The following is a 15,130-nucleotide window of genomic DNA, read 5'->3' as shown; positions in this document are numbered from 1 at the left end:
CCACGACCGAACGGATGTTGTTGTTCTGCAAGCGACGGATTCGGTGTGCTCGGCCGCATAATCCCGCAAGCGACCATACAAGATACGGAACTACACTAAATGGGAGGCAGGCAGCTATCCTCCTCATCTGCAGAGCTGAGCCTCACCATGACGTCACTTTGCGTAACTTTGGTTTAATCCCCGATTTTGGAAATGGATTAATTCCAAAACCATTAACGAGAATAATCAGAAACTGTAATCCAAATAAATAATATGATATAATTATGTTACTACTTACTTTTAATGAGATGGTTCAGCTTCTTGCCTTTGCAGAGTTCCTGGCTATCTGGTTCAATATTGGTCAGCTTCAGTCGAAGATCGGCACACACTAAGATGATTTCTGTATTTTGTTTTTATTTGAAGGAATGATTAAAATCCTTTCACAAAGATAGGATTGTAGAAAACTGCATGACAATTTTCAATTTTTCTTCAGATAATTCAGGAAATTCACTTCTCACTGCAGACAAGATCCAAAATTGAACCAAACCAAGATCATGGAATTGCATTTTAAGTCCACTGTCACTTGAAAGCTCAATTAACTGTTCTTTTTTCAATAATGAAAGTCGTTCTCGTGACTGCAAGCCTGAAATGGATCGCGAACCCACAGAAATTTCTTATAAAAGTTATGTGAAAAAATGTTTCAAAATTCTGTTTCAGAGTTTTGAGGTGGTCACAAACCCTTTCCAGAAACTCAGAATCAATAAAAATATCATTTTCCACTAAAAAGGATTCCAATTTTGGAAAAGGTGCAAACTGTCTGTCTTTTACATAATTAATCCATAAAACCGTTTTTTTCTCGAATGCCTTTATTCTATTGTAGGCATCAAGAACAGTTAAAGAATTTCCCTGAAGGGAGAGATTTAGTTTATTTAATTTCGAAAAAATGTCCGAAAGATAGAACAGTGTTGATAACCATACTTTGTCAACAAGGAGTGATACAAAATCAGAATTACGTTCATTTACAAATAATAAAACTTCGTGCCTTAATTGTAATAACATTGTTAGTACTTTGCCCATGGAAAGCCAGCAAATTTCAGAATGAAGCAAAAGTTGTATATATTCGCTGCCCATTTCATCACAGAGTACTGAAAATCTGTTACTTAACGGTCGAGTTTTAATAAAATTAACTAGCTTTACAGCATTATATAGCACAGTTTTAAATTCTGGTGGCATTCCATTGGAGGCTAACGCTTCCCTATGTATGAAATAATTTACCCAATTCATATCTGCAGCTACTTCCTTGACCATAGAAACAACCTCACTATGCCTGCCTGTAAGGGCACGAGCTCCATCCGAACAGAAGACTATACATTTTTCCCACTGGATCCTTTTGTGTATTATGTAATTATTGAGAGTAAAATATTTCTTCTCCAGTTGTTCACGATGGCAAAGTTCTACAAAACAGAATGTCATTATGAATGTTGTTATCATGTGCATATCTTACATGGCATATTAACTGCGCATCATTTGTAGCATCAGTAGTCTTGTCAATTTGTAATGCATAATAAGGGCTCTTCTTAACTCCTATTAACTGAGATTCTACGTCACCTGCCATATCATTAATTCTGCGACCGACAGTGTCATTTGAAAGAGGAATCAAATCAACATCTTTTAGTAACATGTTGTCAAGCATAGTTTTTACCACATCTTTTATAGCTGGAAGTAGCAAAGAGATAGGATGCTTCCAGTGCCTTGCTATTAATGAAACCCATGGCCAAAACTATATCTTCTCCATGATTTAATGTCCCTAAGCGTTGCTGAAAAAATTCAATTGGCTTATTTTCACATCACAATGTTTAGTTTCTAAACGTCAGAATTTCATAGGTTTCATGCACTCGTTCGACAATACTTCGTAACACAAAACACATTGAGGTTTGTGTTCACTTTCATCTCCACACCAAGTAAACCCGATTTCCAAATATGAACTGTTATAATTCCTACTGTATTTTTTTCTTTGAACTGCTTGTTTCGTCTACTTTAATGGTATCAGATTTACTGACTGTTACAACACAAATATCGCTATTAGGGTAAGCATCACATGTTTCATTTGCTCTTCTTTTCAAAGTCCTAGTTCTAAGCCTCTTTTCCATTATTAAAAAATGTTTCCGAAAAATATATAAATACTGGGGTTAACTCATGATACACTTTGTCCAAGTATCACTTAGCACTTCTGAAGGAATACTGAGCCTAGGTTGAAGGAGGAAAAGCTTCAGTAATAAAAATCAATAAACAACAAGCAATTGGTTGAAATGTGGATAACACTTGTTCACTTCAAATTTGACAAAACATCAAGGGAAGGCGGAAGCAATAAAACTATACTGTTGTTCATTTCACCCCTCTTATTATTCGTCATTCTACCACTACAAATTATTGTAGTGCCAGAATGACCAGTAATAAAAGAGGGGTGAAGTGAACAACGATAGGTTTTATTGCTGACATTCTGACGCTATTTGTCGTTTTTTTAAGTCTCCATTTGATTTCAATAATTTTTACTTAATTATTCAATTTTAATTTTTTTGGATAATTAAAAAATATATATTTATTTAATTAATTTAAGTGTCTTCTTGCAGACCACAGGTTGAGAAACATTGCTCTACATCATTACCATAATTCTCTGTCTGGCCTCACAATTTTAGCAATATATCATTAAATTTTAGGTCCTTGTTCTCTTCACTCCCAGATTCTCTCATTTCCTTAATATCACCATTAAGATATCTATCCCATTAATTTCTTTGCATTCCATCCATCTATGCTTTGAAATTTTAAAACTTAACACTTTGCAATATTGAACTGTGAACTCCACTCACCTGCCCATTCAGCCAGTCTATTGAAGTCTTCTTGCAAAGCTACAACATCTGCTGTACTCCTCAGAGTTCTTCCCAACTTTGCATCCTTTGCAAACAACTTCATATCACCATCCAAAACTTTTCCAATATTGTTAATATATAAAGTAAAACAGGTATGGCCCAAAGCACTCTTGGTGCACACATTGTGACTTTCTTTTTCTGATACAGATCACCCTCTCAAAAACAAAGGCAACAGAAGAAATACATAAAAACAAAAGAAATATATCTAAAACCAAACTAAGAAAAGATCACAAAGTTACTTGGAATAGATTTATTCAGAAAACAGAATAAGAATCCTACAAAATATTACAGAAATTAAATAACAAATAAAGAGATGCAACACAAATCAGTATAATACAAGAGAAACAATGGATAGAACATCAGGAGAATTTGATATAACCCAAATTTATTAAGAGAAAATAAAGAAATCAGTACAGATATAGAACCAATTAGACTGGAAGAACTAAAAGAAGCAAGAATTATTGGGTGTCAAAAAATAGAAAATGTGGATTAGATGGCATAAATACAGAGTTTTGTAAATATGGTTGAGAATATTTAAATTAGATAAATTAACTGTTGGAAGAAATGTAATTTCATTGAATTAGTTAAGAGCTAAGATTATATTTTAAAAAAGACAGCTTTGATGACTGGAAATGATGAGGAATTAAGCTTATTAAATACAGGTTGCAAAACATAATAAAATTTTTGAATAAGATACTTTGAAATATTGCAAACAATCTACTCTCAAAAGGACAAAGTAGTTTTAAACAATATTGTCTAAATAATATTTGTCTTGAAACAAATTATTGAAAAAAAATGAGAATTTACTTTGGAGATTGCTTTAGCTTTGTACGAGAAAGCTTTGATAAGATAAATATTCCTTACAAAGTTGTATCCATGGAGAATTTCATCCAATTCCTCTACAAATCATGATACTGATACTACCCCTCCTCCATCAAGCACACATAACAAAATACTGGCAGTAATATTATCATCATTAGACCTCCACAGAGTACAAAGACTCAATGTGAGACATCCCACAGTGTCTCACATACACACACACACCATGTCATAAAATGCATTCGTTGTCTCTCGAATAACCACACTCTCAAGGCAGCGAATTCAAATCACCTACTACTCTCCATGCAAAAAAAAACTTCTTTGCCCTGCTCACATCTCTTTATATGGTAATAACCTCTTCTCAGTTTATATGTATCGATCATATCCTCCCTCTTCCTCCTATCCACAACACTCTGCAAACTACATTCTCTCAATCTGTCTTCATACTCAACATTTCAGAGGCCAGCACCTAACCAAGTAAATCATTTCTGGACCTTTTCCAAATCTTCATCCGTTTGAAAACCAAGTAACCAAGTCTGTGCACAGTAATCCATATGCAGCCTGACCAAAGCCTTATACAAGGTACCATAACATTCTTACCTCAACACATCAGTGTCCTTCACACCATTGCCATAATCCACTCCTCACAATTTTAGCAATGTATCCCTCAAAATTTCAGGTCCCTGTACATCATTATCCCCAGATCCTGCATTTTCACTTTCTCTAAGGTCTCCCGCATCAACACCAGTACCCAGCTAAGTAAATCATTTCTGAACCCTTTCCAACTCTTCATCCATTTGAAAATTGCACACTCGGCATTCTATTTATGCTTCTCAACAGTGAACTGGCAATTCCACTCATTTTCTTCATTTAATCAGTTTTATTTAAGTTCTTCTACAAAGCTACAGCATCTGCTTTACTCCTCACTGTATTTCCCAACTTTTCACCATCTACATATCACCTTTCAAATCTTTTCCAAGACTTTAACTGCCCCAAAACAGACCTTTTGAGCACAAAACTAGTTGCTTTCATTTTCTGGGATGTTGCTCCCCCCCCCTCCCCCATACACAACTTCGTGATACCTTCAGACAACCATCTCTAATCTACTATCCAACAACCTCATCTTACCAATATAACCACTAGCATGTCATGTGGCAATTTATCAAAGGCTTTGCAAAATCTAAAAAGGCAACTGCGTAGGCATCTCCCTTGCCCAAAGCATTTGTCACCTTGATATAATAAGTACAGATTGTTAACATCTTTCTTTAGCAAACAAACCCTATGCTGCCTATCAAAAAGAATGCTTCTATTATCAACCCAATTTTGAATCTTAGTCCTAACTTTACTAATACTTTAACCCCAACTCCAGACATACTGATTGTCCTATAATTTAAAGTCTTAAACGTGTGGCCAGACTTGTGTGTTCATCGAACATGTTGTTTATTTTTTTAACGGTATATATTAGAACACAGAAACTAAGTAAATAATTAATTTATTCACTTATTGCTGATATTTCGCTGGTGTTATAACCAGCATCTTCAGAGCACAAAAACACAGTTTGTCACAATACGCGAGACTATAACAACATGGTGTAATCAATGGACTAGTTAAACAAAATTGTAGCCCGAGTCCTGATTTTTGACGCCCTCTATCTGAAAAATTGGAGCTAGAGTCCTGATTTTTGGCACCCTCTATCTGAAAAAAAAAACTGTAGCTATCACATAAGACTACTACAGTCCTGAAAAAAAAAAACTAGTTTTTTCTTAAGATGACTGTCTCCCAGATCTTAGGCAAGTTAATACAGTCATATTTGTTGAGATTTGGAGTGTGTTTCAGGGCTTCTGTCGCCTCTAAGAACAATCTCTCCGACTTGCAAGAGCTTCTGTGTAGGTGTTTTTCCAGTTGATCCTGTGTGCAGGGGTATCGAGAGCATGGTCTGCTAGACCCGACTTGCCATAGTGATAATTCCAGACGTATCTTTTGTGTTCGCTGATGCAGATGTTCACAGTTCTTCCTGTTTGACCGTAGTAGGCTTGATTACACGAGCTGGGTACTTGGTAGACTCCTGGATGTGATAAAGGGGAAATGCTGTCCTTGGGTGAGCGGATAAGGATTGCTAATTTGCTACATGGTCTGAATGTAGTGTGTAGTTTATGTTTATTAAGAATTCTTGAAATCTTATTGAATGTGCCTTTAAAATATGGGATGGCGACTGTTTTGTTGTGGTTCTCTGTGGTGGATGGTGAGAGGGGTTTCTTAGGAGAGTTTAGTATTTTGTTTATACTATGTGGATTATAGCCATTGGCCAAGAAGGTGTGGCATAAGTGAGCCAGTTCAGCAGCAAGAGCATTGTCATTGGAACAGATTGCTCTCGCTCTATGGGTTAGCGTTTTTAAAATGCCATATTGTTGAAAAGGATGATTGTGTGATTGTTTGTGTAAGTATCTCCCTGTATGTGTGGGTTTTCTAAAAACTGAAAATGATAAGGAACCATCTGGAAGACATGTGATAAGTGTATCCAGGAAGGGCAGACAGTTATTAGCTTCCAGTTCCATTGTGAAGTGGATTTTTGGATGTTGGCTATTTAAATGCGCTAAGAATGTTTTCAATGTCTCTGGGCCATGTGGCCAAATAGCAAGCACATCGTCAACATAGCATAGCCAAAGTGTTGGTTTGAGAGTAGCTGTATTGATTGCTAATTTTTCCAAGTGCTCCATATAAAAGTTAGCTGGGGGGGGGGGAGCCCATGGCTGTCCCATCTATTTGCTTGTATATTTTCCCTTTCCATGTGAAATATCCTGCATGTATTGTGAATTTGAATAGTTCAAATACATTAGGGGGAAGTGTGGCTTCAGTAGATTGAGGGTTTCTATTAGTTGTACATTTGTGAATAGTGAGGTGATATCAAAGCTTACTATTAAGTCTGAGCTTTTTAGGGTAAGGTGTTGTAAGATGCTTTTTAAGTGGGCTGAATTTTTGACAGAGGAGGGAGAATTGTTTGTGAGAGTGGCTAGTAGCTTCGCTAAATGTCTAGCCAGTTTGCATGTGGGACTATTTATACTGTCCACAATTGGGCATAAGGGTGCATCTTGTTTGTGAATTTTTTGTGCTCCATAAATCCTAGGTGTTTTAACATGGAAGGGCTTGAGTTTGTTAACTGTGTCTTTGGGCCATGTTGACTGATCTTGTAACAATGTGTGCATTTTGTTTTCATATGTTGTTGTGTCCATCACCACGGTAGCATTTCCTTTGTCTGCTTTTGTTATGATAATCTGGCCGTTGTTCTGTAGCTCTTTTATAGCAATGATTTCCTTATGTGGGATATTATTTTTGGGAGGCTTGGACTTGATTAGGATGTTGGCCACATCTAAACGTATGTTGTTGGTTATTGTTGGAGGCAGGTCGTATATTCCTCGTTCGATGGACACCATTATTTCGGCTTTTGGAACTTGTTTGGGAATCACAGCAAAATTGTGCCCTTGACTTAAGTCAGTCATCTTAAGAAAAAACTAGTTTTTTTTTTTTTTTTTTTTTTTTCCAGATAGAGGGTGCCAAACATCAGAACTCTAGTCTTTGTGTTGCTGCTACAATTTTGTTTAACTAGCCCGTTGATTACACCATGTTGTTATAGTCTCACGTATTGTGACAAACTGTTTTTGTGCTCTGAAGATGGTGGTTATAACACCAGCGAAATATCAGCAATAAGTTAATAAATTAATTATTTACTTAGTTTCTGTGTTCTAATATATACCATTAAAAAATAAACAACAAATTTGAAGTCTTAGTCTTATCACCCCCTATGAAAAGGGGAGCAATTTTACCTCCTTACCACTCCTTTATAACCACATCCAAAGGAAGACGTTGAAAAGTTACGCTAATTATGTGGAACATTTCCTCAAAACACTGTGATATATCAAATCCTACAACCTTATTCACATCCAGTTTACTCCTCACACCTCCAGTTCACTCATCATCATGCCTCTTCCTTTCCTAGTGCACTTAAGTGCATGATGTCAAATTCATAAGAATGAAATTTCTTCATAAAATCAATCATTCAATAACTATATCCTGTGCAATGGTCATCATTCTACCATTCACAACCAATCAATATCATTCTTTCATAATCATTCCTTCTTCTACTGGCCACATATTGAACTAATGCTGGGATTATTTTTGAGTTAATTAACTTTATTCATACTTACCAAGCAAGTCGCTTGGTAACTATGAACTGATTACTGCTACTCATCATATATTTCTTTACAAAATGATACTGAACGATTAAAGGGTTTAAAAATTTAATATGATTATAAAATACAATTGTATGCAACTTGGTAAGAAAGTAGCATATTTCAGTATTGGCAACTAGTGATCTGAAAGTCTCCTAAAGCATTACGATTATTTTCGATCTAGCAGATTACCTTAGCATATTTCTCTTGCGACTTCTTCATAAAGTAGACAGAGTAGTCATAATTGATCTTTCCAGTCGCTTTTTTTTTGCTCTTTGTACTCCTCATTCAACTGATTATTGCTACTCATCATATATTAACTGCTAATCAACTAATTAACTGCTGTTCATACCAAGCAAGTCGCTTTTCTTTTGCTTTTTGTACTCCTCATTCAACTGATTACCGCTACTCATCATATATTTCTTTACAAAATGATACTAAACGATTAAAAGTTTTAAGAATTTAATATGATTATAAAATACAATTGTATGCAACTTGGTGAGAAAGTAGCATATTTCAGTATTGACAACTAGTGATCTGAAAGTCTCCTAAAGCATTACGATTATTTTTGATCCAGAAGATTACCTTAGTATATTTCTCTTGTGATTACTTCATAAAGTAGACAGGTTAGTCATAACTGATCTTTCTATGCTCTAAAAGTGAGATAAGAGATCCAGATAAGAAAAAAAAAATGCTGGATCTCTACATGATGTTTAACATAATTCTGAAAACATTACTTACTGTATGCTAAAAGAATTGGGAAAATATACCACCTGCTTACCAAGTTACATACAGGGCCAGCAAAGGCAGGCAAGCAGAGCATGCGGTACATGCAGACGCCGCTACGATGGGGTCGCTGCCGCCAGGGAGCGGTTCATAAGTTAATTTTTATCATAAAAACAAAAAATTCTTAGAATGATCAATATTAAAATAAATAAGGTCGGATACATCGAATAAAAATTTTAAAAAAAATTTATACTGCCGCCTCTTTGATCAGCTGGCTGTTTACAATTTGCAACTAGAGAAGGCTAAATGCTTGCCTGCAGAATGTTGTGTCTACTGCAATCTATCTAAAGCGAAACGATGAACGGTTTTTATGCGCAGAAACAAATTTTCATACAAAACATTTGTTGCTAGTTAACCAGTCATATGGTATGCATCTCAGTAGGCTGACAGTAGCGCAGTGCTGACTATTATTTCGTCTCTGTGTTGTATTGTGTAATAGTTTCTTGTGGGTATAAAATAGAAATGGAATCAAAAATTTAAAAAAAAGTTATTCAGTGCACAAAATTGTAAACGTCATGCTACGAAAGAAGCAGATATTAAGAAACAAACTGGGGCTCTTAATAAATTTGTTAAAATATTAAAATATTCTGATGCAGATTGTAACCAACTCGATACATCAGAAATCAGAGTTGAAGAACCGTGCACATCATCCAGTTTTCATGAAAGTACTATTGCAACTATTGAACAAGATAACTGAACATGATTTATGTGAAAAATAATTAGGATTTAGTCAACTACAACAAGATTTAATTGTAGTTGACCACGAAACTAACACATTGTTAGTCTCTGTAAATTTAGAAGATCCACGTGAATGGGGAAATACTGATGAAAAATTAAGCTGTTTTAATTGAAATGGAGCCTGTTCAAAATAAAAATATAATATATCCCATAGATACATATGGTCGTAAATTTGGCGACACATATTATAATAGAAAAATGGAAAACGGGAGCTCGCCAAGAACATGGCTCATTTATTCCGAAACTTTAAATTCTGTTTTTGCTTTTGTTGCAAACTTGTCGCACCTACTAAATCAACTGAATCACCTACTGAGTCTTGTTGAAGGTTATAACGATTGGAGAAATGAAAGTACAACTTTACACAGACATGAGACTAGTTTAACTCACATGAAAAATTTCTTTAAATGGGAGGAACTTGATAACAATTTAAAAAAACAAAACTACTATTGATTTCCAGACTCAAAGCATGTATGAAATGGAAAAAAAACATTGGACGAGTGTTTTAAAACGCTTGATTGAAATAATAAAATTCCTCGGTAGTCGAAATTTAGCTTTTCGTGGATCATCTGATAAATTATATAAAAGGAGTAACGGCAATTTTTTAAAATTAGTCGAACTGTTGGCTATGTTTGATCCCGTTATGGAAACTCATGTTGAAAGGGCCCTACAACAAATACAATAGGGTACACTATTTGAGTAAAGACAGCCAAAGTGAAATATTGGAAACTTTAAGTAACGCAATCAGGGATACAATTTTATTATAAATTCGAAAATCTAAATATTATTCCATAATTTTAGACTGCACACCTGATGCAAGTAAAACAGAACAAAGGACCATTATTATTCTCTTTGTTTCCTGTGACAATGGAATTGTCCAGATCAGGGAAAACGTTTTAGGTTTTGCAGATATATCAGATTCGAACGGACGTGTTTTATGTGGACAATAATGGAACAACTGGAAAAATGGAACATTCCCATTGAAGACATGTGAAGTCAAGGGTATGAAAATGGGGTAAATATGAAAGGGAAAAAATATGGGCTCCAAAATTTGCTTTTGAACAAAAATCCTTGAGCGTTTTACATGCCATGCGCTGCTCATACTCTAAATTTAATCATTAACAATGCAGCCAAAGTGAATGCAGATACAATTAGTTTCTTTGCAATTATTTAAGAAATATAAAATTTATTTTCATTCTCTTGCAAACGTTGGGCAATCCTTTTAAAGTTCATAAAAAAACTAACATTGAAACAGCCATCAGAAATGCGACAGGAAAGTAAAATTAATGCAATCTGCCCTCTACGATACCAATTAGGAGAAATTTATGCACTTTTTGAAATTTTAAATAATGAAAATTTTAATAAAGAAACTCAGCATGAAGCACTAACATTATGTGCTAAAATAAAGGACTACAAATTTATTTGCTCTCTTATAACTTGGCATGATTTACTTAACAGTATAAAGCCTGTGAGTGAAATGCTTCAAGACAAAAATACGAACATTACACTTGCTTTAGAATCTATCGAAAACTTAAAAATATTCTCACAAGAGTATCGATCAGATACAAATTTCAAAGAAGTTCTAAAAACGGCAAAAGAATTGAGTGAAGAGGTGGATGGAGAACAAGAATTTAAAACTGGTACGGAAGTTCGACGACGAAAGAAGACATGACAATTTGACTACGAGCATCATGATCACAATTGCCAGAATTGTGATCATGATGTCACAATCGCCAGAAGATAAATTTAGAGTGAATATGTTTTATACACTTATAGACGTTGCAATGTGTTCGTTAATAGAACGTTTTGAACAACTAAAAACATATTATGATAACTTGTTTAAGTTAAGGGATATTACATCCCATATAGTTTCTTAGCCGAATAAGAAACTCAAAGAGTTTCATGCCGAATATAGTAGAAACTATATAAAGTTCGGCGATTCCAAGCGTAAGCAAATACCTGGATACTGCAGCAACTGACCCTAAAGGTAGTGCAGGCTGAGGCAACTCGTGTCAAAGGTGGAGCAAGCTCCGATCACTATTCTTGATATTTACCCATAATGTGAACTTAGCTCCTAGGAGCTGTATTTTTGTTCGACATTATGAGAGAAGGTCACTACCCAGACCGGTTTCAACCTTTATTGAGGTCTCATCAGTGAGTAGGCAGACCAGTTAATATCAAGTTTGTAGCGAACAGAACTTACAACCCTTCTACGAGTTTTGCCATGAGGTGTCCTAATAAATTATTAGATAAATGAAGAGCCAAAGGCTTCAATTCGGCGCGTAACCTTGGAATCGCCGAACTTTATATAGTTTCTACTATATTCTGCATGAAACTCTTTGAGTTTCTTATTCGGCTAAGAAACTATATGGGATGTAATATCCCTTAACTTAAACAAGTTATATACGTCGCCGAATTGAAGCCTTTGGCTCTTCATTTATCTAATATTATGATAATTTCAATTTCTTGTATAGACTACTACAAATTAATAACGAACCTTTACGAAAAAATTGCGACGATTTAGAGATTCTCTTGAAGGACTGCAACAATAAAGATGTAAATGCAATAGAACTATATGACGAGTTATGTGCTTTCTGGGATATTTTAAGGAAGGATAATTTAAATATTCAAAAGCCCTTTCAATGTTCTTAATTTTATTGTGTCCAATAATTTATCTTTCCCTAACTTTTCAATTGCTTTAAGAATACTATTAACCTGTTAGTGTAGCGAGCGGTGAATGTTCCTTTTCCAAGTTGAAATTGATTAAAACCTAATTAAGAACAAGTATGTCACAAAGAAAGGCTTGTTAGTTTGGCATTAATAGCTACTGAAAATGATATATGTGCGGAATTAAATGTTCATCATTATCATCATCAAATTCCTGCCATGTACCCTCAAGGGGTGTACAGGATATGATAGTACTACATGAAAAAAATTACATCATTATTAACTTCCTATTTACAATTTTCCACCAAATCTGTCTGTTACTTGTCAAGACTCCAACATTATCAGATCTTATATTTCTATCGTCTAAGGCACTTTGTACCGTATCAATCCACCTACATCTTGGTCTTCCTCTGGGTCGTTTGGTTGCCAACCTAGCAGAGAACACTTGTTTTGCTAATCTTTCTTCGCCCATTCTGTTTAAGTGATCATACCACCTGAGATTTGTTCTGTTAACACATTACTGGATGTTGACAATGTCAAGTTCTTTCCTAATATCCTCATTTTTAATATGATATTGCCATTGATGCCATCTGTTCAGGCCCCCTAATATCATTCTCAGGACTCTAGTCTTTGGTCAAGTGTTTTACTTCTGACCCAGTTCTCAGATCCATAAGTTAAAACTGGTTTGAACACCGTCTTGTATAAAGACAATTTAGTGTTCTGATTAATTTCTCTCTTATTCCATATGAATTTATTCAATTGATTTCCTACCATACCAGCTTTGCTGATTCTGTTGTCTATTTCTATATTTAATTTACCATCTTCACTAAAAATCATGCCTAAGTAGCTGAAATGTTTCACTTGTTCCACAGGTTCTCCATTCACAACACAATTGACATTTTCAATGATTCTGCCTATTTTCATCGTCTTTGTCTTTTTATTGCTGACATTCATACCATATCTATTACAAGAGTTACTCGATTTAGTCAGAGAATCCTGGGGACTTGTAGCGGATTTATTTAGAAGTATAACATCATCCACATAAAGCAAAGAGCTGACATTAACATCTCCAATTTTGATATCATGTTTAATACCACTTTCCTTCATAATGTGATCCATATAGATAATGAATAACAGAGGGGATAATGTACATCCTTGTCTCACACCAGATTTAACATTAAACCATCTTCCTGTACTTCCTTCAATTCTAACTGCTGACTTACAACTTAATGTTAAGACCATTATTTCTAATTTTGTGAATATGAAATCAAAAACCTTGAAATTTTAATAAAAAAGATTTCAAGTTTATTTATGTAATTTAATTTATTTTCTGTTATTCTGTAAAGATGTCATTTTTTGAATACTTATATTAAATGTTCTAATTATTTCTGAATTCTTTTCTTATTTTCTCATCTATTTTGAGTTTCTTTTATTTTTCTAAAAGATAGTTTCACTTATAAAAATTATTAAAAAATTGTTACAAGTTACTAAGAATTTAGTAACTTGTAAAATGCAAGAATGTTCAAATAAATTTTAACTTTAATTAAAATTAATATTAAGTTTGTTAGCGATTCGGATCGGTGAGAAGGCTATATTCAACGATTAAAGTGAAGTGGCTTTATCGAAATTTGCTTTAAACTTTTGAGAATTTTTTGAATATTGATGAATTTTTTGAATTTATCGTTAAAAACCAGAATGAATATTCTGGTTTTTAACGATTATCCTGCCTAGCCAACCCCCAGTTCGTAACATTTAGCGAACCAACATGTGGCTGTTCCGTCAAAATTTATTTAAGAAATTCCAAATAATTAAAATTTTTATTATCATAAAAGAACCACACTCCCGGATCGTTACAGGGGCACTTAGATAGAAATTGCATGCAGGCGCCAAAGACCCTAGCAGCGGCTCTGGTTACATATATTTGCATTTCGTTGAATTTTATTTATGTATTTTAGTTAAATTTTAAACCCTGCTCTCTTAATCATTTAAGATTTCAAAGAAATGACATCATCCAAACAAATGACTATCAGGCTTCAGGAAAGAGAAGCTAGTGTTATCAGCAAAGAGAAAAATTTAACTCAGTAACTGAATGTAAATCATTTGTGAATAAATAAAGCAATGACTGACAAACTCTACAAGACCCTGCTCCAAACAATGTGATTAAAAGAATCTTCTCTAAACATCACTTTCTGCCTTATTTTCTAGCCATTTCACTTGGTAATCATCAATATCTGTTTGGTGCTTAAAATTTCTCATGATATGTAACTATGTAACTTATGTTTGCTTTTACATATTTTTCTAAGGAACTTGCACTTAAAGAAATGCAAAATTTTGTCTGTGATAATCTTATTTGTAATAAATTAACCATGAACCTTCGTTAAAATAATGTGGAGCATGACATCATCATGTAACGCTGTTAACTCATGCCTAATCAGTAAGTCTAATTCTAAGAATAGTGAAGAATTCTAAGAATTGCCATATATGGCAATTTCAAAAGACCCATGAAGTATGACTTCATCATGGTCAGATGTCAATACATGACCACATATGGAAGTTTCGAGAGATGCACATATGCAAACAACAGAAGACCAGGCCTATATAAGGCAAAACATCAAGAATGACTGTCTTAGGGTTTTTACCTCCTCTTACCTGGGTCTATCGCCATGTGAAGTCCATTGTTGGTAATCAAAAGAGGAGCGTCACAAGGGTCCTAAAGGGCATAGAAAAATCGATGACTCGGACAAAGAAGAAATTTGGCAGGAAATCCAGAATGAGCCAGCAGAAAGAACGAAGACAAAAGGGAGTACCTTCATGCAAACAAAAAATTAATGTAAGAGGCAGTGCTGAATGAGAATTTTAAGTACTCATGTGATAATTCCGAACAAGATTAATTAATTAATCTTATTCGGAATTAATTACATCAAGAGTGTCTCTGTTTACGAATATAATAAGATAATGTTAATTGGTATTGAAATAACCTTACTCAAGGTA

General features: G+C 34.4%; 1 protein-coding gene across 1 annotated transcript in view; it reads right to left on the bottom strand.

The window, feature by feature from the left end:
* The window catches only part of LOC150094548 (phosphatidylinositol 5-phosphate 4-kinase type-2 alpha-like), a 174,903-nt gene that overhangs the window by 76,223 nt on the left and 83,550 nt on the right, over positions 1–15,130 (bottom strand). The gene's annotated exons all lie outside the window — the stretch shown is intronic.

The sequence above is a fragment of the Typopeltis vanoorti genome, chromosome 22 (assembly GCF_054136105.1).
Source record: "Typopeltis vanoorti isolate ZY-2024b chromosome 22, IOZ_Tvanoo_1.0, whole genome shotgun sequence".
NCBI classification, from domain to species: domain Eukaryota; kingdom Metazoa; phylum Arthropoda; class Arachnida; order Uropygi; family Thelyphonidae; genus Typopeltis; species Typopeltis vanoorti.
This window is presented reverse-complemented; position numbering and strand designations above follow the sequence as displayed.